This window comes from Bos mutus, chromosome 8, assembly GCF_027580195.1.
Source record: "Bos mutus isolate GX-2022 chromosome 8, NWIPB_WYAK_1.1, whole genome shotgun sequence".
Lineage (NCBI taxonomy): Eukaryota > Metazoa > Chordata > Mammalia > Artiodactyla > Bovidae > Bos > Bos mutus.
The window spans coordinates 62,492,548-62,518,785 of record NC_091624.1 but is presented as its reverse complement, the minus strand read 5'-3'; positions in this window follow the sequence as shown (position 1 = coordinate 62,518,785).

Genomic DNA, 26,238 nt, shown 5'->3' with positions numbered 1-26,238 from the left:
GCCAGCCTCGTTAACGGACACAGGGTACAGTTTTGGTTTGCTGAATAAATAACTGCGTCATAAAGCCTTTTCAAAAGGAACACAATCTGATTTACCACGCTCCTTAAATGTTGAACGTTGTTTATATGTCTCCGAGTCTCTTTTATTAAATTTTAAAAGGCTTATTATTATGACTCAGTATAGATGATATGTTTGCAATGTTCCCTACAGTAGAACTGTACACTTACCTAGTAATACATTTTCCCCGTCTCTTTTTATTTTATAAATAAATTTTTATCTTTTGTTTTGGACGCCTGGCAACCCTTCTGAATTTCACATTATGCCATGAAAATAATTTTGCTAGCAATAATTGTTATACTATATTATAAGAAAATCCATTTATCACCTTTTTTAAAAAAAATTGGTTTATGTTGTACTACAGTTTACTATTTTCTTCTGATAAAAATTCACAACCCATATTGTTAGTAATTTGTATATATATATGTGTGTTTAAAATGGTATAAATATAACTTACAACTGGAGATCTTCTGACATTTGCATTAGAGGAGTCGACCGGACAGTTACATCTGATTGAGAATATAGCAGATTTCCTATTTGGTATTCACGACAGAAAAACTCAGATACCTGACCCTGCATTGCAAGACAAATCATACAAATCCGGGTCTTATGTTTGCCCTGGATCACTCAATACTGATGGGCAAAATTTCTGTTTCTTCTTGGAAAACCTAAACATCCTGCATTTTCTGCATCTTTCCAAAATGCATATTGTATTTTAAGTACACAAAGTGGAGGGTGCTGAATGAATGTTTTTTGAATAAATTTATGAATGGATATCAGCAGCACTGCTCTCCTCACTCAAAACAACATGAAAAGCTAAATTGCTTTAAATGAATGCCTTTGAAATATGCTTACATGATATGTGTATTATTGTATTATGTTTACTGCCTAACCATGGAATATCGTATTGTTGTACTTTGAGATACAAAGATATTTCAGATTCAGATCAGAGAATACTTGAAAGATTTTAAAATCATAATCCCTTATTGCCTTGATATTGAAATTGTGCATTCTTATTTAGATAAAAAACCACAAAATTTAATTCTAAATGTTTTTCATTTTGAAATCAATGACAAGTGTACTTAACCAGTGAAATGCTAACTGCTATGGAGAGTAAGGCTCAGTGAAGTGGTATGGATTTAGGAAAGAGTGCCCAAGAGAGTGGTCAGGTGAAAATGAGCATTCAGAAGTCAATGAGCAGGTTTAATGCTTTTATCCCCTCTTCTGATTTAACTTACTAGATCCTAAATTTGAAGATATTCTCTTTTTAACATTTTTATTAGTATTATCATGACCTTTTCATAACTGTGTATTCACAAAAATCAAAGAGGTGTTTTAAGGAGACAGATAAATGTATAGCTATAGGTGAAGTTGTAGAGAGATTATTTTATGAGTGTATATATATATATATATATATATATATACACATACATATATTCATATGCTATGATTTGGAATATTGTTTAACATTAACTTGTGGTAATTATTTCCCTTAATAGTCTTGGTATATAGTTTATCCTGTGTTTCAGCTGTATGCACTGAGGAAAGAGACTGAATATTGCTTAAAGAACAGAGTATCAACAAAAACATGACCTGAGGGTTTTCCACCTTGCACACTAGTATTTCCCACAGCAAAATTTCTCAATTCTTGCAGTGTCTTGTTTCTCTGCCCCTGAAATCCCAATAGCTTCAGCACTCTACTCAGAGAGCTAAAAAATAACTTCTTATTAAAATGTCACATTTAAAGATGAGAAAGTCAATCTTTAAAAAATATAAAAATTTACATGAATTAAATCTACATTAAAGAATGTAAGTTGAAACTACTGACAAGAAATAGTACATTCTTCCCAGAACTTAAGCTTTAATATATTTGACACTAGCATCTCTACTACTTCAGGTAGATAACTCATCTTCTAACCTAAGCAACTCTGCTTTCATTGAAATAAGTTGAGTTGAACTTGCTGAGTTAGTCCATATATATACATTTACATACATACATATATATTTTGACCAGGCTAGAAGACTTTTCTCATTTTTGTTTTTTTTGTTTAGTTTCCTGCCCCCTTGTGGAGTTTTATTATTGCTTCATTACTAAAACCAGTATGTTAAAGGGAAAACGAACAAGATCCAGTGTTTCTCTAGAATGTCTTTTTGAAACAGCAAAAGTAGAGCAAATTAAGAATAAATCAAAGTTGGTGTTAAATAACCACGCAGGAAAAAAAAATTTTTTCTTTTTACCTTCTGATTTTATCTTTCAGTAATATTTTAGTTAGTTCTCAACACTGCCTGAATAATGTGTAGAACATCTTTTTTCATGAAGCACACAGAATTTTTGCAGGACATCTATTTACTAAAGCTGAAATTAGGTGTCAATATGTTATGACCTGTTGGTGATTTGGAAAAAAGAATAAGAAAACATGCAATTTGCTACTTCCTTTATGGCACTGGGGTATACCTGGATGTACTTTCTAGTAATGTGAAAGTGTTAATTTATTTAAATTTCACATTAAGAGGGCAATCCTGGGTGAAAGTCAAGCACTACATATCTTTAACACTGTCACAGTGGAGGGGTCATAGATGAAAGAAATGCAGTGAGAATTCACCACCTAATGCTCCTCCCTGTACTACAGGATTCCCTTACCTGTAGTTAGCCTAATTAAACTGGATAGGGGACTGTTCTTAATTGGTTCCCTGCTCTATTAAGTAATGCAGATTTTTTTCCTAGTTGTATAAGGTATCTTCCCTTTTTGGTCATACTCTGTATTAGTTCAGTTCAGTTCAGTTCAGTCGCTCAGTCGTCTGACCTGGAACTTATTCATTTCTGCACTTCCATATTTATCTTTATTCACTTCCTTTGAAATTATGAATATCTTCATTTTTTATTACATTAAATAACACTATGATCCTATAATTTAGATGAAATTTATCTGAGTGAAAAACACTGTTTAGATTATTTAATTTCCAAATTGTTGTATTGTTAAAGTTGTCAGTGATACTAATGGAGTTTTAATATTTATTGAGTGCCTGCTTTGAGCTACATATTATGCTGAGCATTTTCTGATTTGTTTCCTCAGTTGGTCAATCTTATTTTTTATGTTGAGTAGTATGATCTCCATTTTAATCCCAAGATAAGACATACAGTATTCAGATCAGATCAGATCAGATCAGTCGCTCAGTCGTGTCTGACTCTTGGCAACCGACCCCATGAATCGCAGCACGCCAGGCCTCCCTGTCCATCACCAACTCCCGGAATTCACTCAGACTCACGTCCATCGAGTCAGTGATGCCATCCAGCCATCTCATTCTCTGTCATCCCCTTCTCCTCCTGCCCCCAATCCCTCCCAGCATCAGAGTCTTTTCCAATGAGTCAACTCTTCGCATGAGGTGGCCAAAGCACTGGAGTTTCAGATGTAGCATCAGTCCTTCCAAAGAAATCCCAGGGCTGATCTCCTTCACAATGGACTGGTTGGATCTCCTTGCAGTCCAAGGGACTCTCAAGAGTCTTCTCAACACCACAGTTCAAAAGCATCAATTCTTCTGTGCTCAGCCTTCTTCACAGTCCAACTCTCACATCCATACATGACCATAGGAATGGTCAACCATAGCCTTGACTAGACGACCCTTTGTTGGTAAAGAAATGTCTATGCTTTTGAATATGCTATCTAGGTTGGTCGTAACTTTCCTTCCAAGTAGTAAGCGTCTTTTAATTTCATGGCTGCAGTCACCATCTGCAGTGATTTTGGAGCCCAGAAAAATAAAGTCTGACACTGTTTCCACTGTTTCCCCACCTATTTCCCATGAAGTGGTGGGACCGGATGCCATGATCTTGGTTTTCTGAGCTTTAAGCCAACTTTTTCACTCTCCACTTTCACTTTCATCAAGAGGCTTTTTAGTTCCTCTCCACTTTCTGCCATAAGGGTGGTGTCATCTGCATATCTGAGGTTATTGATATTTCTCCTGGCAATCTTGATTCCAGCTTGTGTTTCTTCCAGTCCAGCATTTCTCATGATGTACTCTGCATATAAGTTAAATAAACAGGGTGACAATATACAGCCTTGAGCCTTGACCTAGATATTCAATATTTTAACCTGAGACGAGTCAACTTCACAAAATCCATTTACACCATGTTGTTTAAATATGACACATTATTAAAATATCTTTCCCACAATGGTCAAGCCAGAGATCCATACTGATCTAATGCAATCCATAAGTTTCTAATGAAAACAAGAAAAACTTCAAATCAATAACTTTTCTGTTTTATCACATTAAAAAAATAATGCACTTAAACTCATTCTTTTCATGTATGTTGTTTTGCATTTTTGTTGTTTTCATTAGAAACTGATTGCTGTTTTGATTTGTTGATTTTATATTTCTTTGTCTCGCTTTTGTTTTTGTTTTACTTTTGGGAGTCCAAAGTATCTTTATGCTCTGGCCTATAACCCAAATTTCTGATAAGCTTAATTTTAATATTTTTATTTTGTCCCCGACTTCCCTTCCCTCCTCCTTTCTTTCTTCCTATTACCAGAAAACCTATGGTGACCCAAACCAATCACCTGCTTCAGGTATTGAGTTTTTATCGACTAAGATTAGAATCTGAATCTTCTCATTCTGGGATAACTGCTCAGTCTACCTAAACTGCTTTGTTTTGTGTTTTTAGTAACTTTGGTTTGGTTGTTAAAAATGTTTGTATGTTCTGTTTTATTTATTTTTTCTAATGCAAAGATCTCTTATAAAATCAATTTAAATAGCACTGATGGTGTAGATCATAAACTGTCCTTTCATATAAATCCAAGTGTTTTAGCCTCAAACTTTAAAGAGATCCCTGCATTTTAATATCACTATGAGGCTTGAGAAAATTTAAGATTTAAAATTTTTAACTCTACATGTTAAAGGACTCAAAATCTAGCGAGTAACATTCATTAACATTTTCTCTCTTACCTTTACAGAATGATGAAGGCTTTTCTCAGTGGAGGAATTCATCTGTTCTCAAATGTTCTGATATTTTTTCATAATGGAACATTTCCATTTTGGCTATCAAACAAGTGAAAATTTCAGATTGCAGCAATAAACTTCTGTCTGTCAAAATTTAAAACACCAATACATATCTCCATAAACCATTGCCCTCCTTGGTAATTATTTCATAAGGTCAAAATTCATAACTGGTGTGATGTACAGTGCTGTTGCCTGACTTAGCTGGTTATGAGGCTAGTGTAAAAGTGCTAAAGGAGAAAAATGTAAATTCAGGACTCAGGTCACTTTCCATATTTTTTCACTAGCTTAAAAAAAATTTTTAAAGATAACTTCAGAGGACTTTTCCAATATACTGATTGTGCAATAATACTATATTATTACAAATGGCTACTGTTATAAATAGAAAAGCAATACTTTGGTATTTGAGCCAAAGAATGGCATCCGATCTTATCATATCATAATATTAATAATTAAAATTTCAGAAAGGTTGGCAAGTGAATTTACCTGTTATATTTTTAAAAATTATATTTTTAAAAATCTATTGCATGACTTCAAAATTGAAGTCATCAAACAAAAGTGCTGTCATTTACAACAGATGTGCAAACATTTCAATATAGCTGCTGCTTCCTAAGGCCTACTGGTTTTAAATATGTGCTATTCTAGATAAATTTAATATTCGCAAAAGATCCTTTCACTGAGTTGTTAGTAATGAACTGACATTTTTTATTTTTTAGTGTTTATAAAAATAAAATAACAAAACTCCACTGATATAATTGCTGTTTTCTCTTTCAAAGTATTATTTTTTAAAGTATAGAACTTTTTTTCCCTTCTAATCCCTGCAGCCTGACCCCTTAACTAATCTGCACTTTGCTTATTCAAGCTCATCGTTTGGTAAACTGACTGCTTGTTGTACATACTTGCTATTTCCTTTAGTTTCCTACATGGTAACAAGCTTATTTTGCATATGAGTTTCTATCACAGACAAGAAACCGTTTATCTTGAAAATACTATTTATCTTAAAGATGCAGATGCCCAAAACAGATACACAACTGAATTGTTTTAGGCCATTGAGTGGATATGGTTATGAAACTACTTTCATGTGTTTCCTAGGTTAAACTGAGAAATAACATTTCATTTTCCATTGGCAAAAGAAAGAAATAAGACCAAACTTCAGGATAAAAATTAATGCACAAATATTAAAAATAACTGGAGCATTATCAATATAATATAAAAATACTATAATAATTGCAATCAATATTTGAATATTTACAATGTGGTAAGCAGCCATGAAATTAAAAGATGCTTGCTCCTTGGAAGGAAAGTTATGACCAACCTAGATAGCATATTCAAAAGCAGAGACGTTACTTTGCCAACAAAGGTCCGTCTGCTCAAGGCTATGGTTTTTCCAGTGGTCATGTATGGATGTGAGAGTTGGACTGTGAAGAAGGCTGAGCACAGAAGAATTGATGCTTTTGAACTGTGGTGTTGGAGAAGACTCTTGAGAGTTCCTTGGACTGCAAGGAGATCCAACTAGTCCATTCTGAAGGAGATCAGCCCTGGGATTTCTTTGGAAGGAATGATGCTAAAGCTGAAACTCCAGTACTTTGGCCACCTCATGCGAAGAGTTGACTCATTGGAAAAGACTCTGATGCTGGGAGGGATTGGGGGCAGGAGGAGAAGGGGACGACAGAGAATGAGATGGCTGGATGGCATCACTGACTCGATGGACGTGAGTCTGAGTGAACTCTGGGAGTTGGTGATGGACAGGGAGGCCTGGCGTGCTGCGATTCATGGGGTTGCAAAGAGTCGGACACAACTGAGCGACTGAACTGAACTGAATTGAAACATTCTCTGAAGGGCTTTATCAATTTTCCATATTAACTTATTACAACTATGAAAAAAGTACATTATAATACAGATTCTTCAGGAAGAAGCTGGTTTGGATTGAAGGTAGTGGTATGACCTGAATGTCTGTGTCCCCTCAAAATTCATATGTTGATACCCAGTGTGATGGTATTAGAAGATGGGGATTTTTAGGGTGTTTAGTTTATGAGAGTGGAGCCCTCATGAATGGGATTAATATCAAGAGACTTCACAGAGCTCCCATTCACTATGTGAAGACACAGAAATAAAATGCTGGCTATGAACCAAAAAGTGAGCCCTTATCAGAATACAACCATACTAGTACTTTGAGCTTGAACTTCCCAGAACCCAGAAATGTGAGAGATAAATTTCTGTTGTTTATAAGTCACCCAGTCTGTAGTATCTTGTTGTAGATCCCCAAGCAGACTAAGACAGGTAGCTCTCCCAATAATCATTACCTAGTAAGTTACTGCTTGGATGAGATGGTTAGATAACATCACGGACTCAATGGACATGAATCTGAGCAAACTGTAGGAGATGATAGTGAAGGACAGGGACGCCTGGCATGCTGCAGTCCATGGGGTTGCAAGAAGTTGGACAGAACTTAGTGACTGAACAACAACAATAAGTTACTGAGATGGAATGGGAATGAGTCAGTAGGTTCAGAGCTTATCTGATTAATGATCATGCTCTCCTCGTACAAAAAGATAGGAATATCTTTCACTGTTCTAAAATATACATGTGTATTTAAGTAGTTATTTACTAATTACGTTTAACAGTAATTTATAGATAAGAAACTTCTGCATGAAAAAATTAAGTAACTTGCTCTATCTAATCTACACAGCTCTAAAATGAGAACGAAAACTAGAAGTTATGCTCCTTAGCAGTTCATGAGCACTCCCTCCTCTATTAAAATCTAAGTTCTTCAAATATTAATTTAGTACTTATTACAAGTCAAGAACTATGTTGACCCAACCCTTTAAAATCATTTAGTTAAGAGGTTTTTTTTTTTTGGTGGTTGGATGAACCAGACACAACCATTATCCTTTTGGAGACTCCAGAGATCTGTCAAATTCTCACAAAGTTCTACCATTTTACCTAGATATTTATTATAGTGACCTAAATAGATGCTTATTTGATCAAGTATTTTATAAATAAAAAAAGAATACAGGTTGCCAGTTGTCAATAAAATGCAAGAAATTTGTTTAAAAAAATAAATAAGTAAAAAAATCACTAAAAGTAAACTGCAAAGTCGGAGAAAATGAACTCTGTGCTTCATTTTCAGGCTGCCATTTCCTTGCTCTCTCTGATAAAGACAACACAAGAGATATGTGGAAGAGTATAACACAAAATTTAAAACAAAGCAGTGAATGAATTAAAAATGCCTCTGCTTTCTTAGGACAACTTGATTGAGAAAAGCATAGGATTCAATGCTAGTTTTAAAAAAATTCTATCTAAGTGAACACACAAATTTAATTCTGGATAAACCTGGTGTCAAAGCAACTCAAAACCAAGAACTGAATAAGGGAAAAATTAATACCATTTTAGCTAGCCATCTAAATGGTTAATTGCCAGTTATAATTTACTCAGTCTCAAATGTCTTTATACAATAAGTAGATATGGAGAACTTTTCAACATGATGTTGTTTGCCTAGTTATTTGTTTCTGACTGTCAACCTTGAAATAAAATGTTCAGTAAAGCTAATTTTCTAATATATATTTTATAACTCCTGAATAATTATTAATTATGGAAAGTAGATTAAGAGAAATTAAAAATTTGAAGGAACTCCAGAATGTTCACCCTGATCAGTATTCTAGACTTCATATTTTCCGCCTTATTAGGCTCCAGTTGACCAGTAGTCCTGTGACCTGTTTTTCAGATGATTTTGTGAGTTTAGATTATTCTAGGTCAATAGAATGTTATTATAGGATGTTATTCTAGGTCAATAGGATGTTATTTAGTAAGTTTGTTCTGAATGAAGCAAATCAACATAACTTCTCACTATGAAACTTTGTTGATGTCTCAAGGAAAAAAATGAGACAATTTCATACCATAACCTAGAGGAGAGTGAAAAAGTTGGCTTGAAGCTCAACATTCAGAAAACTAAGATTATGGCATCTGGTCCCATCACTTCATGGCAAATAGATGGGGAAATAGTGTCAGACTTTATTTTTAGGGGATCCAAAATCACTGCAGATGGTGACTACAGCCATGAAATTAAAAGACGCTTACTCCTTGGAAGGAAAATTATGACCAACCTAGATAGCATATTCAAAAGCAGACACATTACTTTGCCAACAAAAGTCCGTCTAGTCAAGGCTATGGTTTTTCCAGTGGGTCACGTATGGATGTGAGAGTTGGACTGTGAAGGAAACTGAGCATTGAAGAATTGATGCTTTAGATCTGTGGTGTTGGAGAAGACTCTTGAGAGTCCCTTGGACTGCAAGGAAATCCAACGAGTCCATTTTAAAGGAGATCAGTCCTAGGTATTCTTTGGAAGGAATGATGCTAAAGCTGAAATTCCAATACTTTGGCCACTTCATGAGAAGAGTTGGTGATGGACAGGGAGGCCTGGCATGCTGCAATTCATGGGGTCGCAAAGAGTTGGACACGACTGAGCGACTTAACTGAACCTAATGTTACAAAATAATTGTTATGTGTTAGAATACACATGACTAATTGTTTATGACACAGGAAAAGTTTTTGCAAGAGATTTGGAAGAAAGGGAAATGTATTATTATTATTTTTTTGAAGCTTTTATTTTATTTTATTTTAATTTTTATTTAATTTTTAAACTTTACATAATTGTATTAGTTTTGCAAATATCAAAATGAATCCACCACAGGTATACATGTGTTCCCCATCCTGAACCCTCCTCCTCCCCCCTCCCCATACCATCCCTCTGTATTATTATTTTTTTAAGTTAATTAATTTATTTTAATTGGAGGCTAATTACTTTACAATATTGTGATGGTTTTTGCCATACATTGACATGAATCAGCCACAGGTGTTCATGTGTCCCCAAGCCAAACCCCCCTCCCAGAAATATATTATTGATATACATCTTGCCTGATAGTAAGCACACATTTAATTTTTTATTTTAAAAATTTCCAAGTGAGATTTGCTAAAACATACTAACAAAAAGTGGCATATTTTCAGAAGGGATTTTTTTTTAAACAATAATGCAGCTGACATTAAATTACTTTATATGCTTGGTATCCAGTGTCTTCTCACCTTTTCCTCTCTTGAGAACTCTTTTTTCCTTTTTGTCCCCTGCACTTCTTTGATTTACAATATTGCTGTGTGTCCAGTCCTCAAGAAATGTGAAATGGAGCAAGAGGCCAATGTACCTTTATCTTCCAGCTGGTCTCCTGAAAACTTGATGTATTAGTTTTCTACGATGTTTAACAAATTATCACAAAATTAGCAGCATAAAACAAGGCCCTCTGCTCAATGTCTCACAAGGTCCAAATCATGGTATTGGTCAGGCTGTGTTCTCATCTGGAGCTCAGGGTGCAGAATTCAGTTCCCTGTGATGTTAGGAATAAGGACTCCTTTATCTCATTAAATGTTGGCCATTGTATGTTCTCAGGTCCTTGCTGCATGGCTGTCTCTGTAGGCAGTTCACAATGTAGATGTTTGCTTCTTCAAGTGATTAGGATAGTCTTTTCTGCTTTGAATCTTCTCTTTCAGGAAAAAACTGAGCCCTTTTTAAAGGAACTTTTAAGGGGACCCACATGATTAGATCAGGGCCAGGATGATGTCTCTTTTATTGATCTCAAAGTCTGACTGATTAATTACAACTGCAGAATATTTTCACCTTCATCATATAACATAACACAATCAAGGGAGTTAAGTTCCATCATATTCGTGAATCTTACTCATATTCAGGGAGAAAATATTATACAGTATATATGCATAAATGAGTGAGGGCCTGGGGGGTCTTTCAGAATTCTGCAAACCACAAGTGTCAAGTAGTACCAAAGTTAATTCTGACCCATCTCCATCTCCCTCCTTTAATGCTGGAGGAATCCTCTCAAACACACCTTTGATCATTTTGTTTCCTAAATTAAACTCTATTTTCACTTCCCATTGTTGTTCATATGAATTAAGTAAATGAATTTTTACAAGGACTATGATAACTAGCGTGGTCTGGCTCTATCCACCTCTCTGGCTGTATTTTCTACCCCGTTATCTTCACTTTGAATTTCAATCAAAATGATTTTCTGTATCTCTTTATTTACCATGTTCCTTTTCACACACCCTGATATCTCTGCCTGAACCTTTTCTTCCTTCCCTTTTCATCTAGCTATTCTAACTCATTCTTCAGATCTCAGATAAAGTATCACTTCCTCAGGTTAACTCTCCTTTTGTAGACACTCCTTGCACTATATACCTTTTTCATAGCAGTTTTCAAAGCTGAATTTTCTCTGTGTTGTGAAGTGAATATTTCTGTCTTCTCTACTAAGCTTCTTAGGGCAGGGGTCAGTGAGAGGTTTTAAACCCTTGGGTACCTCCTGTATTTGGAATAATATCTAACACAAACTCAATCAGTACATATTAACTGACCAACTAAATGTGCAATAGTTTCTTATATAACATCTACATTTGATTTTAAAAAGAAACATGATGTTCTTCCTAAAAGAATAAATATATTTATGCATGTTTAGTCATAATTTACATTTTTGAAGTGTAATTAATACCTACCCTCTAATAGAGTATCTAAGCAAATATTATGAAGGTTAAGTTATGTAGAAATTGTCCTTTCCATGAAGAACATGATTTTGAACAGTTTATAATAAATCATTTAATCTTTTACAATCATGGGGAGCAAATAATTTGAAGGCACATGAAAATATTTGCAGAGAAGATGTTTTAATTGTAGGTTATATGAAAAAGGACTATACTTTGACATGCTGTGAAGATTTGAGAGGCATTTCAGTATTAAAAGTTGGAGATGTAATAAAACCTAGTTGAAGAGATAATAGCAAAAAAGTAAAACATCAGAAACTGACATAGACCAATAGAAATCTGTTTTAGTTAAAAAAGGTAATTAATCAGGTTGGTTTTACTTTTAATCTGATTAACTCTTCTTTATGAAACTGCATAAGTAAGATCCCAAGTTAAAATTAGATTATTAATTTCAATGGAACAAGGAATGTGTAGGGAAAAGAAATCTTGCTAAACTTAATGCCTACCAAGCAGAGATTTGTTCTGTTGAATAAGACTAATCATCTAATTCACTGTATTTTCAATTTGAATATTCTTAATTCCTTCTAAGTTTTTAGATTCAGTATCCTATGAAGCAAGTTCAAGACTCACTTCCGCACTCCAAGCATTCCAAAAGATATGACCCTGAATACTTCCTTCTTTCAAAGTTGTCAAACTGTCAGAACACTAGAGGAGGAAGTATTCTCAATAGTTACTCATATTCTTATTTTAGAAATATATTTCACGAATTATAAACTAAGATACTTACTTATGTTAGTGGATATGTTGAAAGATACTATCATTTTGAGGGCAATAAACAGTATTTCTGAAGCAAAGAATTATTTCCCAAACATGTTGAATTCAAAATCAAGAGTCTATTATTAAACACATTAAGGATTGCTACACTTTCTTGATGAATTGATAATGTTTCTCCTTATCCTGCTAATTATTACTTGTTTTGATGTCAACTTTCTGTAATATTAATATATCTACTACAGTATGTCTTCTTTCTATCCTTTTATTTTTAACTTTCCCTGGTGGCTCAGATGGTAAAGAATCTGCCTGAAAAGCAGGAGACCTGGGTTTGATCCCTGGGTTGTGAAGATCCCCTGGAGAAAGGTATGGCTACCCACTCCAGTATTCTCGCCTGGAGAATTCCATGGACAGAGGAGATTGATGGGCTACAGTCTATGGGGTTGCAGAGTTGGACAGGACTGAGCAACTAACACTTTCACTTTTGATCTATGTGTTTATATTTAAAGTACACTTATTAAAGGCATACATAGGTGAGCCTTGCTGTTTTATCAAATCTATTAATCGTTGTCTTTTAATTAGGGGATTTAGATCATGTACATTTAATGCAGTTATTAAGATGGGTGAATTTAAAGCTACCATTTTGTTAGTTGTTTTCTGTGTGTCTGATATCGGTATATACATACATAGTTCCCCTTTCTTTCTTTATCCTTTATTGTTGGTTTACTTGAGCATTTTAAAATGATTCCATGATTGGCTTATTGGTTATACCACTTTTAAAATTTTTTAGTGGCCACATAAAGGTTTACAATATGCATCTTTAATTCATCATAGTCATCTTCAAATAACATGGTATCATTTCACATGAAATATAACAACCTTACAATAGTATACTACAGTTGCTTTCCTCTCATTCTTTGCTATATTGTTAGCTTTTTTTCTACATATGTTATAAAGCAAACAATACATTCATATTCCCGCTTTTCCCTGTGCTATGTGCTTAAGTTGCTCAGTCCTGTCTGACTCTTTGCAACACTATGGACTGTAGCCCAACAGGCTCCTCTGTCCATGGGGATTCTCCAGGAAAGAATACTGGAATGGGTTGCCATATCAGCCTCCAGGGGATCTTCCCAACCCAAGGATTGAACCCAGGTCTCCCACACTGCAGGCAGATTCTTTACCATCTGAGCCACTAGGGATGTCCTGCTGCTGCTGCTGCCAACTCACTTCAGTTGTGGCTGACTCTGTGCAGCCCCAGAGATGGCAGCCCACCAGGCTCCCCCGTCCCCGGGATTCTCCAGGCAAGAACACTGGAGTGGGTTGCCATTTCCTTCTCCAATGCATGAAAGTGAAAAGTGAAAGTGAAGTTGCTCAGTCTCGTCCGACTCTTAGCGACCCCATGGACTGCAGCCTACCAGGCTCCTCCGTCCATGGGATTTTCCAGGCGAGAGTACTGGAGTGGGGTGCCAATGAGATAGCTAATTATCTTTTACATAAATTAAAAACAATAAAAGTCACACATTTACTTTGACTTCACAAATTCTAATGTCTTTATTTCTTGTTTAGATCAGAATTTTCAGCTGCTATCTTATACCTGCCAATAGAACATTTTATGATAATTCTTATAATGTTGGTCTACTGGCAATGGATTTTCTCACCTTTTGTTTGTCTGTAAAGTCTTTACGTAATCTTTATTTTTATTCTACACAAAAAGAAATTCAGAAGCAGTATGGCTTCAGGGATGATTCCATAGCATCATCCAGCACCCAGTTTCCTTCAATTTTTTTGCTTTTCCATCTGGAAATGTTCGTTCTTATATTTCCCTCTCATAGTCTTAGTAAGACTGGATCAGCTCAAGAAATCTCATACTTACTAATCTTAACACCTGAAAAAAGAATGTCTTTTCATTCCTTTTCCTGAGTACCAAAAGCAGCTTTTTCTTGGATTATATTACATATCCACTCTTCAAATACTCATCTATAACGGGTTGCTACTAACAACATTTTCATGTGAAGGCTGTACAGGAGTCCAGATCCCAGTAAAAGTACAGTTCTGCCAGTGTAAATATTAGATGCTGGGTAGTCAACCAACAAAGTCAGCCAAGCCCTACTTTCACTTTTAATATTTCAACTTGGAAAGAAATAGGTATTATCATGGGTTTATTTTTCATCTAATAGAACTGGATTTCTGAGAGGAAACTGATCTTAAGATATTTTTCTTCAGTCACCTACAAAAGTGAATTCTTCTATAGACCGGTGATGTGTTTAGGCATGCTCACAACATCTCAGGGATGTTTGGGGAGTTTTCCTGAGATGCCTTCTCTCAGGAAGTCACATGCAAGCAAAAATAAGATGTCACCTCCAATTATTTCCTTGGTTTTTCAAAAAGACTATCTTCCATATCAAAAAGAAACTTGTATAAAAGGAAATAAGTACAATCCCAATATCCTAAAGTTGAGTCAACCTAAAGTCAGGAGTACATACAAAGATATATGTAAAATTCCTATGTTTTGGCAAGTTTGAATATATCTATGCTTGAGAAGCCTCTTATCAAATTAGTATTTTGTAGACTTTTATGTAAAGTCTGAAGTCAACAATGCCTTATGTCTTGCTCTCATGAGATTATAATATCTATAATATCTGAAACTTCATCTCAAAAAGAATGGCAGAAGTGCTTAATAATACATTTTTAACATATCTGCAAACACCACAGAATCATAAATAGCTGGGTGGGATCAAAAAAATTCTTCTTTATACTTTTCAGTAACTTAGTGTGCTTAGTCAAGTACATGTATAGTCTCTATACGTGCGTGCTAAGTCATTTCATTCATGCCCAACTCTTTTGAGACCCAAAGACTGTAGCCCAGCAGGCTCCTCTGTCCATGGGATTCTCCAGGCAAGAACACTGGAATGGGTTGCCATGCCCTTCTCCGGGGATCTTCCTGACCTAGGGATCGAACTTGCATCTCTTATTTCTTTTGCATTGGCAGATGAGTTCTTTACCATTGGTGCTCCCTGGGAAGCCCCAATATAGCCTCCATTAAACACTTTCTCAAAAATGAATAGACAATCTCTTGAGAAAGTCCAGTTCAAATTCTATGTTTCTTACAACGAACTGTATTTTCTCTCTATAGCTTCAAGCCACCTGCCTCCTTTCTGCCCTGTGTAGTGATATTTTGGAGCTGGTCTTCATGTGCTTTGGAAAGCCAACTGTGTGCATTTCTTCTGAGCTCTCCAGTCAATGACTTCGTACTGGTGGGACTACTTGTGCCACAAAAATCAGCAAACACTAGAAACCAGGGCTATTTTTCCTTCAGAGAGTCAATTTACCAATATACCACTACCTCTGGGGTAACATAACAAATTAAAATCCATCTTCCAAAAGGGTCACTAAAATATTTGAGAATAGCCATTTCTCTTTGTCCCTCCCCTTTGTGGAAGATGGAATTTAATAGCTGTTTTAAAATGTTACCCTCCTACCTCTTCTTTTCCAGGCTAACCATTCTTGTTCTCTTAACTTTTTCTTCTAAATTTATTGTTTTGTGTATTATTTTCATCTTAGCCTCACTCCCAGGATAAACAAAACAAAAATTGTTTAACTCTACTAGAACATGATATCCAGGACTGTATACTGTTTCCTAGATGTCCCTGGTGGATGGGTACCATTATATTCAATACTGCTATACTTGGTTTTTTCACTTTTATAATATTAAATCACTTGAGTTTTATTGACAGTTGTTTATATTAATATTCATAATTTATCCCAATTCATTCTAAATTTAGAGTCAACAACAAACATTTACTAAGAGCTAGATGTGAATCAGGTTCCATTCTGTGATAGGGAATTAGGGAAAAGACATTCAGAGGATCAAAGACACAAGAATTAGGACAAGTGGTGTCACTGATCACTTATTACACACATGTGAATTTTTTTGTTGCATCCATATATTTTTATATAAATTATAATTTACACAAATATATTGAAAGTTTGACAAAGACTATACACTATTGGAATGCAGATGCAAAGCTCTATAAATACTAAAATAAATCACAAAAATGGAAATTATTATATATGTATCATGTATATAATGTACAGTCACAAAAGATATTTCTATGAAACTGTTAACTTAAGCACACTGGTGAATTAACATTAACATTGGTGAATGTCAGCACATATACAATACCTGATGGCTAGCACTTCAATAAAAAAATTTCTGTGTTAGTCTTATGTAATGAAGTATGACTCATTCTTTAAGAGTACAAAGTGAATGTTTAAAGAAAAACAAAACAAAACAAAACTCTATGCCCAAAAAAATTTCCATTCTGCAGTCAATGACAATTACTCAATGTTCTCTGAAATTTTGCATTGAAGATTTATTGCTGTTCTGAAAAATACGTTATTTTTGTTTTGCTTTTATTGATTTTTATTGCTATCTGTCTAGAGAAATAAAAGCACTATATCAATAAAAATCATTTATGTTTTTTGACACTTTTAAAATTTGTTAAAATCTAGCATAAACTAGGTAGAATCCTAGTTCTACCTTAGGCTGACAATGCTCAGGATTTTTATCTTAATTCATCAAACATGAATTAATAACATATGTTGATACAGAAACATATGGCAATATGAATTATAAAATATTTATCCACATATGGGATAATTCAAAAGTTTGTGTGTCTCTAAATGCAAAATATCCATAAGTACTTTTATATACAGACCTGACAAAATGTAAGTGCTTATAATTAAGGCTAAATCAAGTCAGTAGCCAAAAATACTTAAACATACTGTGATCTAAGTATTGTGAAATTTTAGGATGAATATAATGTCATTTGTTCATTCTTATTCATATGAGGGTGACTGTTAAAATTCATATTGTATTTTCTTTTAGAGTAACTTAGTCTCCACACTTGGACAAAGGAAATGTTGAATTTATATGCACACCAAAAGGCTCTTTATCTGACCTAATGACTTACAAAATCAGCACTGGTGAAGAAAAGTTATGGCATACTTGTAGGTGTTTTCACATTATTTTAGGAGACGGGAGTATAGACATGCTGCAGACACAAATATTTGCTCTCTATGAATACATACCCTCCCAATGACTGGGAGGAAAGTTTTAATTCCCACCACATAATGGGCCATTTGCCTCGAGTGTTTCGGATGGTTCAATAATCACTAGCCATGTGTGTAGTTTGTTGAATTATTTAAGCTTATTTCCAGGGGGAAAAAAAGACAGGGAAGGAGGCAACTGATTCAATGCAAATGAAAAGCTTTTGAAGCTCCCTATGGTGAAGATGTGATTACAGTCAGACAGTTAATAACCTAGACTTAGAAAAATCTGAAGGTTTTAAAACTGTCTGGCCAGTCAGTAAATGAGGTTTTTCCACACTATCGACCAACTGCCATGCGTTGTAATGGTTTGAGATCTGTTTGGAGTTGGAGTGGACCCACAAGTGAAGCAAGAATACCACCCCCTGTACTTTCCATGATTAAGAAAAGTAGTTTGTAAACCCCAACGGTTTTCCTTTGGATTTGGGATTGAGTCTTCAGTGTATATAATTCCTAAAGTCATGCACAATGAATGCTATTCTTTGAAAGCTAGGATTGTTGATTTGTAAAGTACTTATATGTTGGGGCAGGGTCTCCCTCTCAAGATGACCTCTGCACCCATGGACATTCAATGAATGTTGCATAACTGGAGAAAACCAGAAGAATTTCTGGGCAGCAGTATTTCCTCTGGTTATGAGATCAAATTTAAATAGAAATTTGGAGACCTATGATTTTATTTTAGCTGCTACTGAAAACCCATTCACATCTATAGGAAAAACAATTTTTTTTAATGTTCTTTTAATTTTGTGAGGTAAAAAATTCTTTTTAGCTACAAATCTCTGCAGATATGATAGAGATATCTTTCTGAGTTTCATGAAATTTCTTTGAAAATTAGATAAGTATTATATGTTTGAACTCAGGTGAGTCTTTGCATCATTTATACAATGGTCAGGAGAAGTTTAAATTTGCTTGGATGAAATTAAAATGATGTCAAGTGTTCTACTGAGTTGAATAAATATGACTACAAAATTTATTCTGAGCTCTGTTGATGAAATTTTCTCCCTAGACTCAAAATATAGTTTAATTGATCTACTTTCCTAACATTTTATGTGTCAGTTATTTTATTATTGTTTATGAGAATGAGAGAAGAAACCATTTTATTTTATTATTATTATTTTTTTTGAAGAAACCATTTTAAAATATTTTAACTCAGAAGAGATTTGATTCCTTTCTTGTAGTCAGTTCCTTCTTAGAATTGCCTTATTAAAAATAAGGGTTTTGCCCTCCAGGCCAGGGGTAGCCTGTTAAAATGCAGTTGCATTAACTGTTTTGGAGTGTGTGTGTGTGTGTGTGTGTGTGATTTTTTTTTCTTTCAGTAAAAAAGCCAAAAAGGATATTAACATTTCCAGTCGTCTAAGGGAAACTTCTTACTTCAGAGCTCAGCACTGAACTTGCTTTTGCACTAGCAAAGTTGTAAAATTTAGGCAGTTATATATTTATCCTCACAGAAAATTTTCACTATTCACTTTTCTCTTAAATGTGAAAAATCTCATAAATCATGAAAAAATAAAACTCCTCAAAGTGGAAGATGATCAGTTATATAGCAAATGCAGTATCTTTAAATATTCTATCTCATGATCACCAACCAGATTAATTAACATAAGAAAGTTATCTTGGAAAAATGTTTTGTTATAGCTCAATTATTGATGGAGCTTACACTTTGAATTTAATCAGCAGTTTTTGCTCTCTGCTGCACTATTGCATGAAGTCCCCCAGCTCCTCACCCTGAATGAAGATTTCATGAGATATGAAGACATAGTCATGTTTTTATTTTCCCTCTCACAAATACTTGTAAAGAAAAGAGGAAGAGTCTTACTGTATTATGATTGGGAAGTATATGAAACTTAATTGAATTTACATTAAAAACACTGGAAATAAATTTTAACTTTTTTCATCTTTTCTTAAGAAAACACACAAGGCAAGAAAACATTTGTGTGTGGCTAGTTGAATAAATTTACAGATAGCAATATTAATTATAAAGAGAGAAAACATTCTTTCATTTTATTGCACAGTTAAAAATAAAATTTTACTTTTACAATATTTGATGGATTCTACTTCCAATTTTTAGCATTTCATTTTAAGCCATAAAATTTTATATGAGGAGTCAAAAAGTTTAATTGGTGTTGAGCTCAAATTGTTCAATTTAACATAGCTACAATTTCCTTTTGAAAGTCACCATATAAACAGCTCTTCCTCTTCCAAAATTATCAATATTTGATTTATAACAATACAAGTAAATTGAAAATAAATAGGTCATATACTCGCACACTCTGCTCCAAAGTAATAAAATATTCCAAAGCAAATAGGTAATAGCAACTACACCCATGACTAGCAATTTAACTCTCTCTGTAAATACTTTTTTGATGACAACATTCAAATCAGCAAATTGGCCACCTTTAAAAGAAAATCACAATTTTCAAAGTTTTACCAGGCTGCATATAAATACAGCAAACAAACAAAAAAAGTGCATAATGTTAATATAAGCTAAAACTCATTGAACTACACATATGGAGTATATAATAAAAATGTTTTCTTCTGCAAAAGAGGTTTGGGCACAAACACAATGTTTTCTCAAAAATAATACTTGGTCTTTTGTAAAATACTGGTTAAATAATTTGCTTGAATGATAGAAGCTACTATATGTCATAGATAGGACAAGAATGGTACTTTGGCAAAATTAGATAAGGAAAATATAAGCCATAGCAAAAAAACCCCCAGAAAATATAAGAAATTTCACTAATAAAATTCTTAAAAACCATATATTAATGGGAAATACTTTATAATCTTATTATTATCTACTTACTATATAAACAGAGGCTTCTACTACTTGAATCAGCTCAACAGTTTTTCAACAACCATGTAACTTTATTAAAGTTTATTTACTATGTAAATAGAATTTAATCCAAAACATTGTATGGCTATTTTTCTTTGCTGGTACTACTTTCCCAATAAAATAAATGAATAGAATTACTGTGATTGCAAAAGCTTCCTATAACTTAACAAGGAACAACAGATTTGCATTAGTACTTTCTCTCAGATTTTGAAGTTGACATTCCCTGGGAAGACAACAAATTCTGTGAAGAGGTGGACTACTGACAAACACCAGCTTCAGCTTTTCCAGAAATTACATGTAGTTAGGAAAAAAACAAAGAAACTATGTCTTCTTAACTCAGTATCCCATTGGTGTGAGAATTGAAGTGGGGAGGGGAGAGAAGAGGATTTTAATTGATTCTGAGAATCCAGAGAGTTGAAAAGGTCAGTATACACAGCAATCAAAATGTGCACACCAAATCCTAAACTAGTGAAAGAAATAAAGCTGGGTAACACTAGTGCAAGTCACTGTTGTGTTGTTGTTTTTGTTTGAAACATGGTGAAAGAGCAGTTTCTGTATTTAAGAAAATAAAGCACTTAGAAGCATACATGATTAGAGTATTAAAATGGGTTATTTGCCATGTTCATTTGGGAAAGTCCCTATCAATAACAGGTGAGACTTAACTGCATTGCATTATAAGACTAGATTGTTCATTAATAAAGAAAGGAGGAAGCTAGAACTATAAATCAACAGAGACTCCTAGGGAGTTTTATATTAGGCAGTAATTAAATAATAGTTCATGTTGCTTTCTTTCACTGGGAATTACATCCTTTTCACCTCTTCTCTGCTAAAGCAGAGACATCCATTACGACGAGTAGCTACAACACTTGTCAGATGTGATCAGCTCCAAGCAGCTGAAGGCCAACTGACGTGTACTCTCTTAAAGCAGGTTTTCTTCTCCCCCCCAAGCCCACTGTCCTTTCACGTGCATGCAACAGTCAAAAGGGATCACATCACCTAATGAAGAAAAACAGAAGCATATGGTAGGAAGGGGCCTCAGCAGGAGCCGGCTGAAATGCCAAGGCTTGCACATAAACAAAATATATGCAAAAATGTGTGTTCACAGAAGCTGTCAGCCACAGCTTCGGGAAATAATAAGCCTGCAAAGGAAGACAGAGTTTTCCTGTGACCACAGTTACCTAGGAGTCTGTATTTGTAGTTTAATTTTTTATTACTCTATGAAGTGGTGCACCAGAGCAGGCTAGTCCCAGAGAGTTAATTATGCATAAGCAGTTGCAAAGTTTGATTTTGCTGTACAATATTGAGCCACGTACTCTTCACAGTATATTTTGCTTATACCTACTGCAGACTTCCACATGACAGCTGAATTGCAAACTGTAAGTGACTTCATCACTGCCTTCCTTTTTGCACTCGTCACTTTCCAAGGGTGAATGTTTAACTCAGTCCGTGAATTTGCCCTGTCTTTGTAACTGAAACGTAAGCGCTCATCTTTTCAGAGGTGTATTAATTAATATTTTAGATGTGCGTTGGGCACATCCTCCCATATTGTCTCTTTTGGATTTGCTTCTGTGCAAGGTTAACGGTCTTAATCAGAATCCTTTCTTCCCATAATGGCTCTGATCACGGGACTGCAGCTGCCCTGCTGCTCTGAATCTTTATCATTTGCTAGAGAAACCGCACATTATCTCCCCTTTTGACTTGTTAGCTTTTATGTTGGGACAACTCTAGTGTTATCACCTGGTATAATCAGTTTGACTGGAACCTTCAAACTTGTATGTCCCTTTACTGTGAACATTTTAATATGCTGTGATGATATCGTTAGAACTGGGGAATTTGTAAGGACAGAATTCAAAGACAGAACTCTGTGTGATTTCTAAAATATGACTACAAGCATTTTATATACCAATGTTGACAACATAAAACAAGATATTGTTTATTTAAAAAAAAAACTAGAAGTGATGTGGGCACTCCTGTGGACAATTGTAGTTATATAAAAATACATTCCTTTCAACTTGAGTAAAACAATGCTTTGCGTTTTAGTTTGAATGGTATAAATAATTCACCTTGCTCTATCTAAATATTCTGTATTTTATGTGAAGGATGGTCACATTTCTAGCATTATAATTAAAATACATTTTCTTAACCCTTAAACTATCTGTTCTCAATGACTCCTAAGAAAGAAAATACATATTTGTTCATTTATTTGTTTTTTTTGAGGATAACATTAAGATAGAGTATATGCTTTTAATTCTTAAAAGGAATCCTTTATTGAAAAGGTGACTGGAATCTGCAATTTAGCATGTGTCTAAAACTAAAAATTTAAAAGGATGCAATTAGTTATGTGACAAAAGATCGGTGTGTCAAGTTTGGTTTCCCCAATATTCCAAATGCTTTACATCCATTTACTGGTTCATTTGTTTCATTGTACGAGTATAAACGAAAAAATGGTACTTGTGAGCAATTTGCTTTCCTTTGGAAGTGATATGAAAACACTTTGCTACACACTGACATAATCAGAATATCAGGGCTTCTATAATAATCTTTACTTTGAGCGAGGCCAGCATCTGACAGAATACCTTCCTGTCAGAGAGTCTTATCGACTCGGTAGTGGCATGTCGATAAATTTCTTCTTGGATAATTCTTAAAGGGTTTATTTCTCTTTTACTCTCCTAGCATTTCATCCTAAAACTTGCACTTTGAGTAACTGAGGAAATCAGAAAAAACACAACTTGGGAGTATGCATCCTAATGAAACTCACACTAGCATTGACTGGATCAAAATGAAGGCAGAGTTCAAACAGGTGGCTATTTGTTGTAGACTATTCAGGACCAACTGATTGAACCTTCAATTCTACTCCCAGTGAGGTGAACCATGCCTTACCACACATTTTCTACCGTATGGCCAGATACAGAGAATTGGATTAAGATACTTTCAGAATCACTTTTTTCTTTTGGCAATGATTCTTTAGGTGGATCTAAGAAACAGCTCTGCTTGGCCCAGGATTGTCCCAAATGTCCTTTTAGCTATTTCATTATAGGCAACGGGAGAGCCAGAGAGAGCAACTGCAGGCAAAATGTTGACTCCTCCTGGCACGCCTTTGATTCCAGCAGGAAAGGTGCTCTCAGCATCCTGTTACGCCCCTGATTCATCTCCTAATGCTCCATGTGTTAGCAAAGCTTGGCCCTGAAGTGTTGTTTTTTTTTTTTTTCTGAAGTACAGTCTTTCAGACACTTCTGGCAATTTGATTTTAAAATGTGGAGTAAAGAGGATAGGTCGGTAGTGCCAGGGGGAAGAGTTGCATTGCACAATTACTAGAATAATTCAAAATAGGAAAAAAAAACAACCCAGAAATTTGCTGAATACTGTGGGCATTATGTATTCTGGTTTAAAAGGGCTTATTGGGAAAATATTTTGTAAGAAGGAATAAACATTTCTGAGTAGTCTCCAAGATAGTTTTGAATGCTTGCTAATTTTTCTCCTGCAACACTTTGAAAAAGTCTCCAGGAATAAAACAATGTAGACATCTAAGAATATCCTAACACCATTAAAAACAAGCAAATAGGACCACTGTTTACCATGTTCACAAGTATAATCAATTTCCTAAAACTTTCATTATTAAATAGCTCTTGGATAGAGCATTTTATGATTATTCTCAATTACTGTGATCATGTGCAATTTGTAACAGGTAATTTAATTTATTCTTTACTGAACAAATAATTGAAGAAACTGACAAATTTCTCATAAATAAAAAAGGTACAGCAGTAAGTTTAATTCATATTGAATAGCTGGAGATTGTATTATAAACATGAAATGCTTCCTTTCTAATGTTAATTGAAGTTTTTTGCATAAATATGTGTTGGTGTTATAAAATATTTTAAATGTTAAATGTATATTGAGAACAAAGGTGTGATTTTTAAAAAATGAATTATTTGAATATAAACTTACATTTTTAACCTCATCAAAGGCAGTATGAATGCAAATTAAACCCATCTTTTTCTTATATTACTAGGATTGTACTATATCCTATGGAATTTGGAAACACTGAGTATTTTCATATCTTATTTGATCTCATGAAAATGAAAAGACCACTAATACCCGACGAGAGGCAAGTGGCAGAATCCAGCTGAACATATTTCACAAATTCCACAAAATTAAGAACTTTGTTGTTGGCCAAGAAGTGATGTCTCACATTCAGCTTGAGGCAGAAACCATTTCTTTTCTCAAAACAACTTTCTACCAAAGGCAATTTTTAGCGTGGTGTTTCAATGCAGACACACATTTTAGAAGATACATAGACACAGTAGGTTTGTGAATGGAACCTTGCTCAAATGGTAAAAAGGTAATCCTTGTTTTGTTTTGTTTGTTTGCTTGCTTGCTTTTATATGCTTTACTTCTATTTTCAGTTATAAATGAAATTGAAAAAAAATAGTAAGGCATATATAACAGGAAAATCTGAGACAACGCAACTGTGGGAGATCAAGAAAACTGAGGAAATAAGAAACTGAACAAGTACATTGATGATTCTTGGTATTGCTGGATTGTTGAAGCACCTCAGACAATATTGACTTGACTTTGGGATCATTTAGACCTTTCTTTGTTTGAAATCTCTTCAAACAGGATAAAAAATAGACCCTGAAAGCCCTCTCTTGCCTTCCTTGTTCCTTCAGCATATCTAGGTGTTTACCAAGTTTGCTACCATATATCCTGCTTTACTAATGTTCAGTGCACCCTGCTGTTATGTAATATTTATTTATTTTATTTTTGCAAGCTTGTGTAAAGACTTTAATGTTTAAAATCTGAAAATATAAAATGCAAACGAACCTCTGGACCAGTTTCCAATAGCAAAATGAATAAGCATAGTACTATATGTGTGTGTATCCCTCAAAAAATGTATGAATACAAAACTGAATAAAACCAGTGCTTTTGATTGGTAGAGTTATTCAATACATTTTTACATGGAAGTGCCAAGGCCGGATGCATTAAATGTATTTAGGTATAAAAGTACAAAGATCATGTGGTATCAGAAACAATATGAGATGTGATATTTTATTTTGCATTTTAGCAGGAGTGTCAAAATGTTTGGGGATTCATTTATTTTTAAACTTAGGTGTTTTAGCAGTGACCCATTTTTAAAGCTCTAAATACTAGCTCCCAAAGGTTATGCTTTTTCTATTTTCTAACAGCATTTATTATATGACTAGCTGACATATATTTCAATTAGGAGACTTAAGTTAAAGATTATTTTGATAGAGTAGCTCCAGGGATTGATGGTTTGGTACTACCTTTCAAAAGGCTTGGCATGTTGCTTTCACAACAGGCAAACAAAGTCACCCCCATAATCAATAATAATAACAGCAACAATAATAATACATGGGTCTAGTACAATCTTCTATACAGATTATGGTTTTACACCTCCTATTCTTTTCCTTTGACAGGTAAATGGTTGAAGACAGAAGACTTATTATAGATTTTACATCTAGCCCATGAGGATTTTGAATGATTCCATTGAGCAGGCTCAGGTCAGCTAAGTCCTTCCCTTCAAAGCATCATGGGTGTCTCTGAGCATCATTGCAAGCTTGTCCTGGCAGTAAGCCAGGCTTCAAAAGCCATTCACTGCAGTCACTGACTCACTAATGGGCAACTGCAGGCTTTCTGATTTTCCTTTCGTTTCATGTGTTCATTTGACATAAATTTAATTAAACCAAATCTGGTGTTAAAGCAAGATGAGATAAAAGTGATATGTCTCAAATTAAAGAACTGTGAAAGATACAGGAAACAGAACTATGCTTTTTTTTTTTTTAAATCTGTTTCTGTAAAATATTGTCAATTTTTGTAAGCTTACTACTTAAAGTCGACCAAAAAAAAAAAAAAAGATAGGGGTATGCATTATTAAGGATAATGCGTATCCAGGGTTAGATGAAGGTCTTGGCCCCACATTCTCT